The following is a 20,862-nucleotide window of genomic DNA, read 5'->3' on the forward strand; positions in this document are numbered from 1 at the left end:
AGCTGGGTCCACGGCGGCCGCAAGGAAGTTCCTCCTTATTACGTGCAAAATAATTATTCCTCCACCTGACAGCAGGGACCCATCGGACGGGCCACCTTATTTCGCGAAAAAAACGTTTCCCCCCTGACTGCTGGTACCCACCAGACGGGCCACCATATTTCGCGAAAAAAATGTTCCCCTCCCTGTCAGCTCGGACCCACCGGAAGTGCCTCTTTATTACGCACAAAAAAATGAATACTCCCCCTGCTAGCTGGGACTCACCTTGGTGGGAAGCTGACTTGTGGGCCTACTAAGTTGACGGGGATGGAGGGCTTTGTCAACTTAGTCAATATGAACGATTCTAGCTCTAGTGACCGTACGATGTCCATCCAACGGCAGTAGTGCTTCTTCAACCTCTGGTCTTCTTGCTCCAGCCGCCCAAAGCAGCGTCGGTCGTGCCGCCTGCTCCTGCCTCCCGTGGCCGGCTGTGCTGCCGCGGAGGCCTCGCCACCTCCATACTACTCCCACCGCTGGCCAGGCCATCCCTCCACTCCACTCACCCACACCCCCTATTATTCTGCGGCGACGGTAGCGCAGCCGAACCAGCGAACCCTCGTACTCCTCTCCGTGTCGTCATCCACTGCCGCGTCTTCCCCGGCTTCGCGTCGTCCCCTTCCTAGGCCTCGCCATCGTCCATCGCCGTGGTGCTCTCGGCGCGGCGTGGTCAATGTGTTCTACGAACGAATTCCATCGGAAGAATACTGTACGTGAAGAGGCTGACAGCTGGGTCCACGGCAGCCGCAAGGAAGTGCCTCCTTATTATGCGGAAAATAATTATTCCTCCACCTAACAGCGGGGACCCACCGGACGGGCCACTAGTATTTCGCAAAAAAAAACGTTTGCCCCTGACTGCTGGGACCCACCCGACGGGCCACCGTATTTCGCAAAAAAAACGTTCCCCCTGCTGTCATCTCGGACCCACCGGAAGTGCCTCCTTATTACGCACAAAAAAATGAATACCCCCCCTACTAGCTGGGACCCACCTTGGTGGGAGGCTAACTTGTGGGCCTACTAAGTTGACGGGGACGAAGGGCTTTGTCAACTTAGTCAATATAAACGATTCTAGCTCCAGTGACCGTATGATGTCCATCCAACGGCCGTAGTGCTTCTTTAACCTTTGGTCTTCTTGCTCCAGCTGCCCAAAGCAGCGCCGGTCATGCCACATGCTCCTGCTTCCCGTGGCCGGATGGCCAGGCCCTGCAGCGACGGCAGCCTCACACCGCAGCCGAACCAGTGAACCCTCGTACTCCTCTCCACGCGGGCTTCCACTGCCGCGTCTTCCCCGGCTCCCCGTCGTCCCCTTCCTAGGCCTCGCCGTCGTCCACCGCCCTGGTGCTCTCGGCGCGGCGTGGTCAACGTGGTCAAGGAACGACTTCCATCGGACGTGGCCTGTATGTGGAGAGGCTGATAGCTGGGTCCACGGCCACATCAAGGAAGTGCCTCCTTATTACGCGGAAAATAATTATTCCTCCACCTGACAGCGGGGACCCACCGGATGGGCCTCAGTATTTCGTGAAAAAAACGTTTCCCCCCTGACTGCTGGGACCCACCAGCTGCACCTTCGCACGCAAGGAAGTGCGTTCGGGCAAAAAAAACGATTCGCCCCCTGACTGCTGGGACCCACCAGCTACATCTTCGCACGCAAGGAAGTGCATCCGAAAAAAATGATTGTCCCCCTGACTGCTGGGACCCACCAGCTACATCTTCACACGCAAAGGAAGTGCGTCCAGGCAAACAAAAAACGATTCGCCCCTCTGACTGCTAGGACCCACCAGCTACATTTTCGCACGCAAGGAACTGCCTGACAGTCGGAACCCACCTAGTCGAAGCGTACGTAGCGTTGTCATTCTGGTCGCGAACGTGTACGTACATATATACTGGTTGATCTAGAGGCGCGCACGTGTCGTAGTAGAGGCGCGTACGTGTCGTAGTAGAGGCGCGCACGTAGCATGTACACGTACGTACAGCGGCTAGGGTGCAAGAAAGAAAATACGGCCACGTATGTGTACATACAGGCGGGGTCTCGAACGCCTAGTCGCACATACGTACGGTGAGGACTCGTGTTCATGGGGAGGCAACGGAATGCGCCGTGTTCATGGGGAGGCAACGGAATGCGTCATGTTCATGGGGAGGCAACGGAATGCGTCGTGTTCATCGGGAGGCAACAGAACGCGTGGGAGCCAACCGGCTTGGACGGAACAGGCGATGGAAACGAGGCCTGGCGTACCGCAGAACAGAGGAAACGGACCTCCTACGGTCGAAACGGGGTTCCTGTTGATCGGGAGGTGTCGGAGTAATGGGCCACGGGTAGGCAAACCCGAGCCCCAGAACCTTTCAAAACATCGGGGCAGACTGCACCCCTCAAGACCCCGCGATGAAGAGCCGCCTCCTGGGAGGCGACGGTAACTATCCCTCATGGCCGTGTCCCAGGGACGGCTTCGAGTTAAGCCGACTCTTGGCTGGCGACTTCGAGATGAGCCGACTTTTGGCTGGCGACTTCAAGATAAGACGACTATGGGAGTCGGCCCGCGACTCCAACGATCTCCTGGCTTCGCCACGATGGCGGGGCAGGGTACGGTCATTGCGTGGCCGTCTCTACCCTGCCTACGAGGGGCTGGCATGGCTACAGTGCGCCGTATCGCTGGAGATCTCCATCGTGGCGCGGCACTGTTGCCATGCCTGCCCTGACCTCAGCCTTAGTGGGCGGCGCACTGTGCCCACGACGGCTACCTGTATGGCCCGGAGACGGCAGGACCCGCCCGTCAGCGGGAGAACAGAAGACGGCAAGAGCGCCCCGAAGACGGACCCGTGGGAGACGGCCCCCTGGAGTCGGCCAACCCCTCCCACGGGCCCCGCACGCCATTAACCAGACAAGACTGGGAATGGCGACAGTGATCGTCCGCCAGACAGCGGCACTGTTGCCATGACCCCATGACCAAGCCAGCGTCATCAGAAGCACTGCTACAGTACCAGGCCTGTCGGTGGGGCCCGCCAGTCGACGGGCCCCAGCAGTCGGCGGAGAAGACGGCGGCCTGAGAGACAGACGGCTTGGACCCGCCCAGCCGGATTACCATTGTATCCCTGGGGGGCAAGCCTATATAAGCCCCCCGGGGCACCCATGCAAGGGGGATGGCTTCTCTAGTATTAGACCCGATCATATAGGAAGGAAGGAGCTAGCCTTGCCCTCTCCTACCTCCAGAAAACAGCTCCAGGAGCAACCTTGTATTCACTTTGCCATAGTGATCATGCGGAGATCCCGCAGAGCAGCAGTAGGGGTGTTATCTCCTCGGAGAGCCCTGAAGCTGGGTAAGATCCGCCGGCGTGCATGCCTTCGCCTCATCCCGCTTCTGGGCATCGGCGACGTTCTACTCGCTCCCACCATGATAAGCCATCCTTTGGCATATGTCGTACCCAACCCCGACAGGAGGGGTGTGGCGTACCGCAAAACGGAGGAAACGGACCTCCTATGGTCGAAACGGGGGTCCTGTTGATCGGGAGGGGTGTGGTGTACCGCAAAATGGATGAAACAGACTTGTGTTGGAGCGCTGCGGTCGAAACGGGGGTCCTGATGATCGGGAGGGGTGTGGTGTACCGCAAAACGGAGGAAACGGACCTCCTACGGTCGAAACGGGGGTCCTGTTGATCGGAAGGGGTGTGGCATACCGCAAAACAGACGAAACAGACTTGTGTTGGAGCGCTACGGTCGAAACGGGGGTCCTGTTCATCGGGAGGGGTGTGGCGTACCGCAAAACGGGACTCCACGAGATACTGTTCATCTCCACCGTCGACCTCCTCTAGCCTCCACGGGCTACCGTCGACCTCCTCCAGCCTCCACGGGCTCCTGTTCATCCAGCCTCCACCGCACGCTACTCCACCGGCTACTGTTCAACCACCCCTCCACGGGCACCCCTCCACCGTCTACTATTCATCCAGCCCTCCACACCACGGGGTCCTGTTCAACCACCCCTCCACGGCTACCCCTCCACCATCTACTGTTCATCCAGCCCTCCACACAACGGGGTCCTGTTCAACCACACCACGGGTTCCTGTTCATCCAGAGGCAACGCCATCACTCACTGTTCATCCAAAGCCCCCCCTGCAACGCTCATTGTTCATCCCAGAGGCAGCATCGATCGGCTTCAGTTAGCAGCAGTAGCGAAGGAATCGCTCCATCGGGTTCAGTTAACAACCATCGATCGATCCCTCGGGTTCAGTAACGCGTAGTATGCAGTGCAATCGCTCGGGTTCAATTAGAGCCGAATGCCTCGCTCGAGTTCAGTTAGAGCCAACGCCTCGCACACACACGCGTACCTGTACAAGAGAAACGTGCATCGCTCCGCCCCCGACCTCCAACCGTAATCGGCAAGTGCCCGTAATTTTCCTCCCCCTCGCTTCTACCACAGTTTTTTCCGTCATGGACGGCCCAAAGAATGTCACGCAGCTGCGTCTCTAGCTCGCCCAGGACGAAAAGCCCATTTTCTGTCATGATTTTTTGTCATAGAAGTAGGAGCCCACCACATCTATGATGATACTGGGTTTTGTCACAATTATCGTCATAGAAGTGTCATATGTATGACAGAAAAAAATTTCATTCGACCCAAAATGTCATGGATGTGTCTTTTTTTTGTAGTGGCAGATCCTTGGAGATGGAGGACGGGGCGGCTGAACCAGCGGGACAATGAGATGGACGACAGATCCTCATCCAGGGAGGTGGACGAGGGACGTCGAGCTGTTGCGGTGGACAACGTCAATGGGGAAGAGGCTCCTGCTGGGCAGCGGTGAGGTGGCGGATGGAGGAGGGTGGGTTTTCGCGGCTGGAGCAGAGAGGTTATGGTGGTCTGGGATTTCGAATGGCGAAAAGGAGGCGATGGGAGGGGGTGAACCATGACTTAGGGATGCGCTTGTCCAAAATGTAGGGTGTGTTACAAAAGTACCCCCCCACCAATTTGAACTAGCGGCCCTTTCGGCTCAGGTTTAGAAGGGGGATTTCGGGTGTCGGGATTTCGCAGCTGGAGGGAGTTTTCGCATGTGTTGTAATTTCGGGATAGCAAGGCGCGGGTTGTGAAGGCACCAGTTTTGGGAGCACGATATCTGAATTTTCGGGATATAGCAAGGCGCGGGTTGAATTTCAGGGACAAGCCTAACGTGTAATATTGTACTTGTACATACCAAATCCATTCGCACTTCCCTCAACCAAAGAAAAACAAAAAAAATAAAACTATTCACACCACACAAAGAGAGAGTCTTGCCCCGTTTTACTATACAAATGCTATTCAAAGCTACTCCCTCCTTCCTTCTATATAGGGCCTAATGCGTTTTTTGATGCTAACTTTGACCAAATATTAGAGCAATAATAATGACATGCAACTAAACAAAGCACACCGTTAAATTCGGGTGTGAAAGGAGCTTTCAACGATATAATTTTCACATTGTGCATGTCATGTATTATTGATCTTGTCAATAGTCAAAGGCGGTCTTAAAAAACGCATTACGCCCTATATAGATGGAAGGAGGGAGTATGAATCCATGTTATGTCCAATTAAATTTTTTCGCTGGCTGTATAATGCACGTAACCTACTCATACCAACATTTTAGTGCATTCAAAATGTCTATACTACCTCTGCAATTCAAACTGAATTTGAATTTGTTTCTCTATTTCAATAAGAATCTACAATCATGTTTGTTGCCAACTTCAACCATCATTCATGTGTTACCTTAATAACACACCACATGATTACTATAGAGATAGATATGAACTATGTGTACTATATGAACTCGAATTCTATTTTCTGAATACACTTGATGTTTGATTCCAAATAATAGTACATTTGATGTACTAACTATATATTCATAATATAAACCATGTTCCATACGTACACCGTGTTTATCACACAAAGTATAGTGCCTCGCCCCCTACATTATGACAAGTATTTAGCCCTGAGCTGCAAAAGCCACACATTAATCCAAATTATAATCAATGTTCTACATTATGATATCTTCTTCAAGTATCCGTATCAACTTTTTTATAATGCATTATGATCTTTGTTCGTCTTTTACGCCTTCACGATCCTCTTCTATTTGTAGCTAGCTAGCGCTAACTTTCTATCATTCATGCACACGCCCGCCCCCCTCTCACCCTCCCTAAGCGTCCCCTCCATCACGCACGTTTGTTATTTCTCTTGAGGTCGTTCACCCGCGGTGTGTGTAGGCCCCCCGGCTCCTTCTTTCCGGCACACACCGGTCGATACACCTCTGTAGCCAAGCATGCCTACCACAAACACATATATACTTCCCCTCTTCTCTTGTCACCATCCATGCCCCCTATGTCCAATACGGTTCCACACAGGTGCACACTCCCGCCCCTCTTTTCATTGATCTCATACTCGCACACTCCTCCCCCTCGACATGGTAGGCCTCTCGCACTACCTCCTAGCCGCACCCCTCTTCCCATGTCTGTCTCTCTGGACCTTATTTGCTTCTAACACATGCATGCATGTATGCGTATCTATCTCCCTACATATAGCCAGGTCAACTATAATTCTTTTTCCCCATGCACCGATACACTTACCTCACTAGTTATGTCTCTCCCTTTCTCGGACACACGATGGTTGATCTTCCTATGTAGTTACGTATGCTTACCACAACCATATCGTCTCCCCTCATAATCCTTGAATACCTCCTAACCCGTCTCTCACAAGCACGTGCATAGATAGACAGACATCCCCCACCCTCTCTTATTGATATTGCACTCATACCCTCCGTTTGTCTAGCATGCCTTTCCCACCATTTGTGAGACGCCACTCCACCACTAACCCTCTGACACTCTACCTTTGTCTTTCTTCCAACCTTATTCCTCTGCTACACATATCCATGGATGTCGATCGATCTCACTCAATACATAGCTAGGTCTCTCTCCTTCCCCACACATATACTAGTCGATCAGCCTCTGCCCCCTCCCCCCCCCCACACACACACCGATAGTCGAACGTTGTAGGTAGGTATCCATGCCATCGAGAAAAACTGCACCTCTGCCCTCTCAAATTCTAGTAGGCCAGCCGCCCTATATCTTTGATGTGGGCAAACACAAATTCGATGGCACTCTTTATTGATCGCGCAGCCACACACTTCATCCCTGTTTTAAATTCTATCGATATCTCACGTCCATGCCTCCATTTCACATGCATTGCATATGTTAATTTTTTTGTTTGAGATATCATCGACACATTGCCTCTGTTTCGCACAAACCATCTCTCTCACACCCACCCACGTACATACCTGCACCTAAAGAAGAGGTGCACGCAGGACGCACATACTCACGTCTCGTTCCCGGCCACACCCACGCGGGTACACGGTGGAGTTCGTTTCTACACGAAAAGGCAGCCCACGTGATAATTTGACGCGTGTAGCGGTTGTTAACTCGAAGGAGGGTCAGGTTCCACACCTAGACGAAATAGAATATAAAATGATTGCCGTGGGGAAAATGGAAAAATGGGTTTGTCTCTCGTCACACCATCTCACACAAGGCGGCGACGGCCTCTCTCTCTCTCTCAGCGTTGGTCAGTGATCTAGCCGCATCCCGTCCACCGGTGGAAAGAGAGGATGTGCATCGTCTCTTGTTCGACAGCGTTGAGGCATCACTCTCGATCGGTGGTACCCGCCGTTCTCTTTGACAAAGCTCCGATGCGGTAGGGCCTTCGCCACTTGCTCGCTGCCGCAGTATGGGCAGATCCCGGCCGCCGACGCCCTCCTAGTAACATCCCGATGACCCTCAGGTACAGCTTCCTTCGGCCTTGCTCCACTGCTCATCTTCCCAAGTTGCTGCATGTGGATCTTTTTTAGTTGTTTGCTTAAAACGTATCTCGGTCGACGTACTTTCCATCTTGCAATCTCGTCCTCAAACCATTTTTTATAAACCACCATGTGCTATCTTTCCCTTATTACATGGAATATGCTTCTTTTTTGTCGGTGTATGTGTCTTCAACTCGTGTTATTGGGCAGTAATTGTTTCCTTTCTACCTCCTTTTGCAAACAGGGCTATCCAGTTTCACCTTGTTGCTATTGCGACCTTTTGGTGAACTGCACAAATCACTTTTTTCTTAAGAGTGTTTTGTGCAGTTCTGCCAAAATGTCACACGGGCAACGTTTTTACATATCTATGGGACTGCCGAAAGGGAGATTGGTTTTTCTATCCTCCTCATCCAACTCCATGCCTAATCTTCTCCAACAAGTAGTTAGTCTTAAAGAGAGAAGTAGAGGTGATCGGCTTCTATTTGTGTGTGTTATGTTTCATCATCTAGTTCCACTATTATTATGATCACACTGACTGGATATTTTTGCAAACAGGGATGGTCCGCTCGATTTTAGTGGAGCTGCATAAAATGATCGGGTTGTGGTGTCCTCCATACACCTATTTTTTGGCTACAGAGCTGGGTGAAACTAGCTCCCAAGCAATGAACACTATACCAAGGAAATGGAGCCATGCCTATGAACAACATCGATCAATTATATATTTTTCTTTATTTGTACACCTTTTCACAACTTTGTCTTCAGTTGTGATGTGAATATTAGCACTGGTCTATGAACCATTGAGATGCATTAGAAGCCATGGTAGTTTCATTTGTATTTGATGGAATGTTGTAACGAGATAATCTTGAGGCAAGACACATGAATCCTAAGTTGAAACATTTTTTTCTTGCGGGAACAAAAGTTGAAACCTTCATAGCATCACAGTACAATTTCATTAAAATGATGCGTACATATAAACAAATCATGAAGGATTGATAGCAATGCCAGAAACAATTCAACTTCGTTTCGCCGACATGTGGGACATCCTTCATCCGCTCCACCTGCCATGCAGCAATATTGAGCGCACAACTGCAGGGAAAGATTCACCCCGGTCGTTGCGCCATAGTAGTAATCACTAGTGAGCAGTCAAATCACAGAGCCCCACCTTCGCTACAGTAAGTTGCTCGGACGAAGCAACCATCATTTCTTTGTTCCTTGAATCCGCTGGTACCCCCATATTCCCAGAGTAATAAGTTGCTCGGGCGAAACAACCATCACTTCACCTTTCCCACAGTAAGTACTAGTACCTCCTTTTTTTACTCTAGAAACAACCACATGCAAATATTGGCGGTAGCAGCACAACAACTGAATCAAAAATTGAAACCAACCAATGAACTACTACCAATCATGAGCATTTGCTAGTACGTATCATGTACTCCGTCTGTCTATGTATATAGGGCTTAATGTGTTTTTCGAGACTAACTTTGGCCCTGTATGGATCCATGGATTAGAGTTAGTTTGAGCTAGTTTGGGCTCAAATAGCCATAAAGTATCCAAACATGAGGGTTAAATTGGAGCAAGTCGGACTTGTTCGGTTCAACCGCCTCCCTAGGTGTTTGCGGAGGAATTGGCCAGTGCGAGGCGGTTCTATAGGTGGGCAGGCGGCTTGTAAGCAAAAGTTTCTCCTCGTGCTGCGAGCCACCACTAAGGATGGCAATGGGTCGGGTTTGGATCGGGTTGAACAATATCAAATCCATCCATATCCATGAAGACAACCTTTGCCCGCCCATGAAAAAATCCATGGGTGAAAAATTGTGTCCATGTCCAAATCCGATGGATATCCATTTCCACTGGATATCCATTGGGTCCTCTCGAGACATATAAAATAAGACTTAACACAATATTAACATAAACCCTTCCATTCTTCACCTCATGGCAGGCCAGGCTTCACTTATGGTAAATCAACATACAGTAACAACCTAAGATCATTTATTATTTTTCTAATAGATGAGAATGACGAGTCATTTAAGAAGTATATAAAAATAAGGGAAGGGGTGTTGGAGTATGTTACGGAGGGGATTGACTATCAACTTATAAAAGTTACGATGGGGATTGTGTAATTTCTTATGCATGTTTTAGATATAAAAAAGTGTAAGATTGCAGTGGGACATGTGGACATGGGGCAGGGATAGCAGATTTTTTCCCATTAAGTCATACTATCGGGTCGGGTTTCGGTATATCCATGGGTACATGATTATATCCATGGCCTACCCATGAACAATCGGGTCGGGTTTGGGCGCCGCCCATGGACACAAAAGCATATCCAAACCCTATCCATTCGGGTCAGATATCCATGGATATCCATGTCCATGGATAAAATTGCCATCCTTAGCCACCACGCACACGTTGGCGAGGGAGAAGGCATAGTAAGCAAGATTCTCGTCATTCTACGAGTTGACGGGACACATCAAAGTTATTTAGTAGTACGTACTCTCTCCAAAAAAGGGTTGACCATGTCATGGCTACCATTCCGTGCTCCATCGTTGAGTACGTGCACTATTCACGTGCCATCGAGGAGAAAAAATATTGGGTAGTACTAGGTGCCATCAAAGTGCACGACTCACTTACGCACTGTTTATCTGATTATCTCCATTTTCTTGCATGAGACGTGCACCTTGATGCTGGATGTCTCGCGTGTTGGCAAAAGGATGAACAAAGCTCACGTCAAAAAAGTGGAAGAACATAGATTCCTGAAGACCGAGAAGGAGCAAGGAACCTCATGGTGGAGCGTCTGCACTCATAATATTTTATATTATTCAACGATATAGAATCAACCAATCATCTCCACAGTGGACTGGAAGAGTAGGAAACATGACAGCCCAGTGTAGTTACATCATACTAGTACATGTCTAACCCACGCTATCACCATATTTCTTAGCTTCCGTGCGACACCAAGCTCTAGTAATCCAGCAGCCCGTATTGCTTCTCGCTCCTCGTCTCTCTCAAAGTGTGGCGGGCTGGCCTTTTTGCTGTCTATTGAGGTCGGTTAACTCATCACATGTTAGCGACATGCCAAGAGCATTCTAAAAAAATAGTACTGCACTCTATTGTTATGCCTAGAAGAGGAAGCGCTTTGACCGATAGACCAAACGAGATATGCGTCTGTGCTGTGAGTGGGTCCACTTTCTTGTCTTGAACTTGTTTAGAACACTTGGTTTTGACTATTGATAAGATTTTATATAGGGCCTAATGTATTCTTCGAGGATGCCTTTGACTATTGATAAGATTTTATATAATTTGAAAATTATATCATTTGAAGATCCTTTCACATTCCTTTTTCGAAAAAAAGATCCTTTCACGTACGAATTTGACTGTATGCATTGAGCAACTTGCATGTCCTATACTGTTCCTGTTTGGATACTCTAACTTAGCTAGAGGTTAGACTAACTCTGAACTAACTGTAGCCAAAGAGGTGTTTGGGCGACAGGGTTAGATTGACAATAAATGCACTTGATGGAGAGAGAAAAGTGAGTTTTCAGTGGGCCCAATGAGAACTATCTCCAATTAGCACCTCTTTTGTGGGATAGTTTTTTTTGGTGGGGCTGCAGCAACTTGCTCCAGTTTAACCCTTATGCTTGGATACTTTAGGGCTATTTGAGCCCCAACTAGCTCAAACTAACTATAAGACATGGATCCAAATAGGGCCAAAGTTAGTCTCGGAAAATGCATTAAGCCCTATATGTTGGGGAACATAGTAATTTCAAAATATTCCTACGCACACGCAAGATCATGGTGATGCATAGCAACAAGAGGGGAGAGTGTTGTCCACGTACCCTTATAGACCGAAAGCGGAAGCGTTATGACAACGCGGTTGATGTAGTCGTACGTCTTCACGGCCCGACCGATAAAGCACCGAAACTACGACACCTCTGAGTTCTAGCACACGTTCAGCTCGATGACATCCCTCGAACTCCGATCCAGCCGAGTGTCGAGGGAGAGTTCCGTCAGCACGACGGCGTGGTGACGATCTTGATGTTCTACCATCACAGGGCTTCGCCTAAGCACCGCTACGATATTATCGAGGTGGACTATGGTGGAGGGGGGCACCACACACGGCTAAGAGATCCAAGGGATCAATTGTTGTTGTGCCTAGAGGTGCCCCCCTGCCCCCGTATATAAAGGAGCAAGGGGGGAGGGGGCGGCCGGCCTAGTTGGGGGCGCGCCAAGGGGAGTCCTACTCCGATAGGAGGAAGGAAAAGGGGGCTGCACCCCTTCTCCAATCGGACCAGAGGGGGGCTGCGCGCCTCCTTCCTTTCGTCCTCTCTCCTCTGTTCCCGTATGTCCCACTAAGGCCCATATACTCCCCGGCGAATTCCCGTAACTCTCCGGTACTCCGAAAAATACTCGAATCACTCGGAACCTTTCCGAACTCCGAATATAGTCGTCCAATATATCGATCTTTACGTCTCGACCATTTCGAGACTCCTAGTCATGTCCCCGATCTCACCCGGGACTCCGAACTCCTTCGGTACATCAAAAATCATAAACTCATAATATAACTGTCATCGAAACCTTAAGCATGCGGACCCTACGGGTTCGAGAACAATGTAGACATGACCGAAACACGTTTCCGGTCAATAACCAATAGCGGAACCTGGATGCTCATATTGGCTCCCACATATTCTACGAATATCTTTATCGGTCAAACCGCATAACAACATACGTTGTTTCCTTTGTCATCTGTATGTTACTTGCCCGAGATTCGATCGTCGGTATCTCAATACCTATTTCAATCTCGTTACTGGCAAGTCTCTTTACTCATTACGTAATGCATCATTCTATAACTAACTCATTACCTACATTGCCTGCAACGCTTATAGTGATGTGCATTACCGAGAGGGCCCAGAGATACCTCTCCGACAATCGGAGTGACAAATCCTAATCTCAAAATACGCCAACCCAACAAGTACCTTTGGAGACACCTGTAGAGCACCTTTATAATCACCCAGTTACGTTGTGACGTTTGGTAGCACACAAAGTGTTCCTCCGGTAAACGGGAGTTGCATAATCTCATAGTTATAGGAACATGCATAAGTCATGAAGAAAGCAGTAGCAACATACTAAACGATCCAGTGCTAAGCTAACAGAATGGGTCAAGTCAATCACATCATTCTCCTAATGATGTGATCCTATTAATCAAATGACAACTCTTTTGTCCATGGCTAGGAAACATAACCATCGTTGATAAACGAGCTAGTCAAGTAGAGGCATACTAGTGACACTATGTTTGTCTATGTATTCACACATGTATTATGTTTCCGGTTAATACAATTCTAGCATGAATAATAAACATTTATCATGATATAAGGAAATAAACAATAACTTTATTATTGCCTCTAGGGCATATTTCCTTTAGTCTCCCACTTGCACTAGAGTCAATAATCTAGTTCACATCATCATGTGATTCAACACCAATATTCACATCTGTATGTGATTAGCACCCATAGTTCACATCATCATGTGACCAACACCCAAAGGGTTTACTAGAATCAATAATCTAGTTCACATCGCTATGTGATTAACACCCAAAGAGTACTAAGGTATGATCATGTTTTTCTCATGAGAGAAGTTTAGTCCACGGGTCTGTCACATTCAGAGCCGTATGTATTTTGCAAATATTCTATGTCTACAATGCTCTGCACGGAGCTACTCTAGCTAATTTCTCCCACTTTTAATATGTATCCAGATTGAGACTTAGAGTCATATGGATCGGTGTAAAAGCTTGCATCGATGTAACTCTTTACGACGAAATCTTTTATCACCTCCATAATCGAGAAACATCTTCTTAGTCCTCACTAAGGATATTCTTGACCGCTGTCCAGTGATCTACTCTTAGATCAAAATTGTATTCCTTTGCCAAACTCAGAGCAAGGTATAAAATAGATCTGGTACACAACATAGCATACTTTATAGAACCTATGACTGAAGCATAGGGAATGACTTTTCATTCTCTTTCTATTTTATGCCATGATCGGGTTTTGACTCTTACTCAACTTCACACCTTTGCATCACAGGCAAGAACTCTTTCTTTGACTATTCCATTTTGAACTACTTCAAAATCTTGTCAAGGTATGTACTCATTAAAAATCTTATCAAGCGTCATGATCTATCTCAATAGATCTTGATGCTCAATATGTAAGTAGCTTTGCTGAGGTCTTTCTTTGAAAAACTCTTATTCAAATACTCCTTTATGCTTTCTAGAAAATTCTACATTATTTTTGATCAACAATATGCCATTCACATATACTTATCAGAAAGGCTGTAGTGCTCCCACTCACTTTCTTGTAAATACAGGCCTTTCAAAAAGTCTGTATAAAACCATATGCTTTGATCAACTCATCAAAGCGTATATTCCAACTCCGAGATGCTTGCACCAGTCCATTGATGGATCGCTGGAGCTTGCACATTTTGTTAGCACCTTTAGGATTAACAAAACCTTCTGGTTGCATCATATACAACTCTTCTTTAAAAATCCATTAAGGAATGCAGTTTTGACATCCATTTGCCAGATTTCATAAAATGTGGCAATTGCTAACATGATTCAGACAGACTTAAGCATCAATACGAGTGAGAAAATCTCATCATATTCAACACTTTGAACTTGTCGAAAACCTTTCGCAACAAGTCAAGCTTTGTAGATAGTAACACTACTATCAGTGTCCGTCTTCCTCTTAAAGATCCATTTATTTAACATGGCTTGCTGATCGTCGAGCAAGTCAACCAAAGTCCATACTTTGTTCTCATACATGGATCCCATCTCAGATTTCATGGCCTCAAGCCATTTTGCGGAATCTGGGCTCACCATCGCTTCTTCATAGTTCGTAGGTTCATCATGATCTAGTAGCATGACTTCCAGAACGGGATTACCCTACCACTCTGGTGCGGATCTTATTCTGTTTGACCTACGAGGTTCAGTAACAACTTGATCTGAAGTTCCATGATCATCATCATTAACTTCCTCACTAATTGGTGTAGATGTCACAGGAACCGATTTCTGTGATGAACTACTTTCCAATAAGGGAGCAGGTACAGTTACCTCATCAAGTTCTACTTTCCTCCCACTCACTTCTTTCGAGAGAAACTCCTTCTCTATAAAGGATCCATTTTAGCAACGAATATCTTGCCTTTGGATCTGTGATAGAAGGTGTACCCAACAGTTTCCTTTGGGTATTCTATGAAGACGCACTTCTCCAATTTAGGTTCGAGCTTATCAGGTTGAAACTTTTTCACATAAGCATCACAACCCCAAACTTTAACAAACGACAACTTTGGTTTCTTGCCAAACCACAGTTCATAAGTCGTCGTCTCAACGGATTTTGATGGTGCCCTTTTTAAAGTATATGCAACTGTCTCTAATGCATAACCCCAAAACGATAGTGGTAAACCGATAAGAGACATCATAGGTCGCACAATATCCAATAAAGTGCGGTTACGATGTTCGGACACACCGTTACGCTGTGGTGTTCCAGGTGGCATGAGTTTGTGAAACTATTCCACATTATTTTGACTGAAGGCCAAACTCGTAACTCAAATATTCATCTCCATGATCAAATCGCAGAAACTTTATTTTCTTGTTACGATGATTTTCCACTTCACTCTGAAATCCTTTGAACCTTTCAACTATTTCAGACTTATGTTTCCTCAAGTAGATATACCCATATCTGCTCAAATCATCTTGTGAAGGTTAGAAAATAACGATACCTGCCACGAGCATCAACACTCATTGGACCGCATACATCGGTATGTATTATTTCCAATAAGTCACTAGCTTGTTCCATTGTTCCGGAGAACGGAATTTTAGTCATCTTGCCCATAAGGCACGGTTTGCAAGCATAAAATGATTCATAACCAAGTGATTCCGAAAATCCATCTTTATGGAGTTTCTTCATGCACTGTACACCGATATGACCCAAACAGCAGTGCCACAAATAAGTTGCACTATCATTATTAACTTTGCATCTTTTGGCATCAATATTATGAATATGTGTATCACTACGATCGAGGTCCAACAAACTATTTTCATTGGGTGTATGACCATCGAAGGTTTTATTCATGTAAACAGAACAACAATTATTCTTTGACTTTAAATGAATAACCGTATCGCAATAAACATGATCAAATCATATTCATGTTCAACGCAAACGCCAAATAACATTTATTTAGGTTTAACACTAATCCCGAAAGTATAGGGAGTGTGCGATGATGATCATATCAATCTTGGAACCATTTCCAATACACATCGTCACTTCACCCTCAACTAGTCTCTGTTTATTCTGTAACTCATGTTTCGAGTCACTAACTTTTAGCAACCGAACAAGTATCAAATACTCAGGGGCTACTATAAACACTAGTAAGGTACACATCAATAACCTGTATATCAAATATACCCTTGTTCACTCTGCCATCCTTCTTATCCACCAAATATTCAAGGTATTTCCGTTTCTAGTGACCATTTCCTTTGTAGTGTAAGCACTCAGTTTCAGGCTTTGGTTCAGCTTTGGGCTTCTTCGTGGGAGTGACAACTTGCTTGTCATTCTACTTGAAGTTCCCCTTTCTTCCCCTTTGCCCTTTTCTTGAAACTAGTGATCTTGTCAACCATCAACATTTGATGCTCTTTCTTGATTTCTACCTTTGTCGATGTCAACATCACGAAGAGATCGGGAATTGTTTTCGTCATCCCTTGCATACTATAGTTCATCAAAAATTTCTACTAACTTGGTGATGGTGACTAGAGAACTCTGTCAATCACTATCTTATCTGGAAGATTAACTCCCACTTGATTCAAGCGATTGTAGTACCCAGACAATCTGAGCACATGCTCACTAGTTGAGTGATTCTCCTCCATCTTTTAGCCATAGAACTTGTTGGAGACTTCATATCTCTCAACTCGGGTATTTGCTTGAAATATTAACTTCAACTCCTGGAACATCTCATATGGTCCATGACGTTCAAAACATCTTTGAAGTCCCGATTCTAACCCGTTAAGCATGGTGCACTAAACTATCAAGTAGTCATCATATTGAGCTAGCCAAACGTTCATAACGTCTGCATCTGCTCGTGCAATAGGTCTGTCATTTAGCGGTGCATTAAGGACATAATTCTTCTGTGCAGCAATGAGGATAAACCTCAAATCACTGATCCAATCCGCATCATTGCTACTAACATCTTTCAACACAATTTTTCTCTAGGAACATATCAAAATAAACATATGAAAGCAACAAAGCAAGCTATTGATCTACAACATAATTTGCAAAATACTACCAGGACTAAGTTCATGGTAAATTTAAGTTCAACTAATCATATTACTTAAGAACTCCCACTTAGACAGACATCTCTCTAGTCATCTAAGTGATCACGTGATCCAAATCAACTAAACCATGTCCGATCATCACATGAGATGGAGTAGTTTTCAATGATGAACATCACTATGTTGATCATATCTACTATATGATTCACGCTCGACCTATCGGTCTCCGTGTTTCGAGGCCATATCTGTATATGCTAGGCTCGTCAAGTTTAACCTGAGTATTCCGCGTGTGCAACTGTTTTGCACCCGTTGTATTTGAACATAGAGCCTATCACACCCGATCATCACGTGGTGTCTCAGCACGAAGAACTTTCGCAATGGTGCATATTCAGGAAGAACACTTCTTGATAATTAGAGATCATCTTAAAAAGCTACCGTCGAACTAAGCAAAATAAGATGTATAAAAGATAAACATCATATGCAATCAAAATATGTGACATGATATGGCCATGATCATCTTGCGCCTTTGATCTCCATCTCCAAAGTACTGTCATGATCTCTATCGTCACCGGCACGACACCATGATCTTCATCATTTTGATCTATATCAATGTGTCGTCACATGGTCGTTTCGCCAACTATTGCTATTGCAACTATTGCTATCGCATAGCGATAAAGTAAAGCAATTATTTGGCACTTGCATCTTATGCAACAAAGAGACAACCATAGGGCTTCTGCCAGTTGCCGATAACTTCAACAATACATGATCATCTCATACAACAACTTATATCTCATCACGTCTTGACCATATCACATCACAACATGACCTGCAAAAACAAGTTAGACGTCCTCTACTTTGTTGTTGCAAGTTTTACGTGGCTGCTACGGGCTGAGCAAGAACCGTTCTTACCTACGCATCAAAACCACAATGATAGTTCGTCAACTTAGTGCTGTTTTAACCTTCTCAAGGACCGGGCATAGCCACACTAGGTTCAACTAAAGTTGGAGAAACTGACACCCGCCAGCCACCTGTGTGCAAAGCACGTCGGTGGAACCTGTCTCGCGTAAGCGTACGCGTAATGTCGGTCCGGGCCGCTTCATCCAACAATACCGCCGAACCAAAGTATGACATGCTGGTAAGTAGTATGACTTGTATCACCCACAACTCACTTGTGTTCTACTCGTGCATATAACATCTACGCATAAAACCTGGCTCGGATGCCACTGTTGGGAACGTAGTAATTTCAAAATATTCCTACGCACACGCAAGATCATGGTGATGCATAGCAACGAGAGGGTAGAGTGTTGTCCACGTGCCCTCGTAGACCGAAAGCGGAAGCGTTATGACAACGCGGTTGATGTAGTCGTACGTCTTCACGGCCCGACCGATCAAGCACCAAAACTACGACACCTCCGAGTTCTAGCACACGTTTAGCTCGATGACGTCCCTCGAACTCTGATCCAGCCGAGTATCGAGGGAGAGTTCCGTCAGCACGACGGCGTGGTGACGATCTTGATGTTCTACCATCGCAGGGCTTCGCCTAAGCACCGCTACGATATTATCAAGGTGGACTATGGTGGAGGAGGGCACCGCACACGGCTAAGAGATCCAAGGGATCAATTGTTGTTGTGCCTAGAGGTGCCCCCCTGCCCCCTTATATAAAGGAGCAAGGGGGGAGGGGGCGGCCAGCCTAGGAGGGGGCGCACCAAGGGGAGTCCTACTCTGTGGGAGTAGGACTCCCTCCTTCCTTGTTGGAGTAGGAGAAGGGGGGAAAGAGGGGGAGAGGAGGAAGGAAAAGGGGGCTGCACCCCTTGTCCAATTCGGACCAGAGGGGGGCTGCGCGCCTCCTTCCTTTCGTCCTCTCTCCTCTATTCCCCTATGGCCCAATAAGGCCCATATACTCCCCGGCGAATTCCCGTAACTCTCCGGTACTCCGAAAAATACTCGAATCACTCGGAACCTTTCCGAACTCCGAATATAGTCGTCCAATATATCGATCTTTACGTCTCGACCATTTAGAGACTCCTCGTCATGTCCCCGATGTCATCCGGGACTCCGAACTCCTTCGGTACATCAAAACTCATAAACTCATAATATAACTGTCATCGAAACCTTAAGCATGCGGACCCTACGGGTTCGAGAACAATGTAGACATGACCGAAACACGTTTCCGGTCAATAACCAATAGCGGAACCTGGATGCTCATATTGGCTCCCACATATTCTACGAAGATCTTTATTGGTCAAACCGCATAACAACATACGTTGTTCCCTTTGTCATCGGTATGTTACTTGCCCGAGATTCGATCGTCGGTATCTCAATACCTAGTTCAATCTCGTTACCGGCAAGTCTCTTTACTCGTTACATAATGCATCATTCCGTAACTAACTCATTAGCTACATTGCTTGCGAGGCTTATAGTGATGTGCATTACTGAGAGGGCCCAGAGATACCTCTCCGACAATCGGAGTGACAAATCCTAATCTCGAAATATGCCAACCCAACAAGTACCTTTGGAGACACCTGTAGAGCAACTTTATAATCACCCAGTTACGTTGTGACATTTGGTAGCACACAAAGTGTTCCTCCGGTAAACGGGAGTTGCATAATCTCATAGTTATAGGAAAAATGTATAAGTCATGAAGAAAGCAGTAGCAACATACTAAATGATCAAGTGCTAAGCTAACGGAATGGGTCAAGTCAATCACATCATTCTCCTAATGATGTGATCCCGTTAATCAAATGACAACTCTTTTGTCCATGGTTAGGAAACATAACCATCTTTGATAAACGAGCTAGTCAAGTAGAGGCATACTAGTGACACTATGTTTGTCTATGTATTCACACATGTATTATGTTTCCGGTTAATACAGTTCTAGCATGAATAATAAACATTTATCATGATATAAGGAAATAAACAATAACTTTATTATTGCCTCTAGGGCATATTTCCTTCACTATATACATGGACAGGCGGAGTACATGATATGTACTAGCAAACACTCACCAGTAATACTAGTTCATTGGTTGGTTTCAATTTTTGATTCAGTAGCTGTGCTGCTACCATCCAATATTCACGTGTGGTTGTTTCTAGAAAAAAAAGGAGGTACCCCTACTTATGTTACTCCCACTACGCCTAGCCTAAGGTTAGTAGGTGACCTTGCGCTTGGCTGTTCGTCTCTTCCGAAAGTCGATGGTTCTACAGTAGTACTTCTGGCAATCTGACACCAAATGAACTGCTCCACGTCCACCGCTTGTAAGCAAAAGTTTATCCTCGTGCTGCGAGCCACCGCGCACGCGTTGGCGAGGGAGAAGGCATTGTAAGCAAGCTTCTCATCGTTCTGTGAGTTGACGGGACACATCAAAGTTATTTAGTAGTACGTACTCTCTCCAAAAAAAAGGCTGACCATGTCATGGCTACCATCCCGTGCTCCGTCGTTGAGTACGTGCACTATTCACGTGCCATCGAGGAGAAAAAAATATTGCATAGTAGGTGCCATCGAAGTGCAAGACTCACTTACGCACTGCTTATCTGTTTATCTCCATTTTCTTGCATGACACGTGCACCTTGAGGCTAGATGTCTCGCATGTTGGCAAAAGGATGAACAAAGCTCACGTAAAAAAAGAGTTGAAGAACATAGATTCCCGATGACCGAGAAGGAGCAAGGAACCTTGCGGTGGAGCGTCTGCAAGGAACCTTGCACGTTTTCTCCTGTTTTTTGCCGCCTTCCC

This window comes from Triticum dicoccoides, chromosome 5B (assembly GCF_002162155.2).
Source record: "Triticum dicoccoides isolate Atlit2015 ecotype Zavitan chromosome 5B, WEW_v2.0, whole genome shotgun sequence".
Taxonomy (NCBI): Eukaryota; Viridiplantae; Streptophyta; class Magnoliopsida; order Poales; family Poaceae; genus Triticum; species Triticum dicoccoides.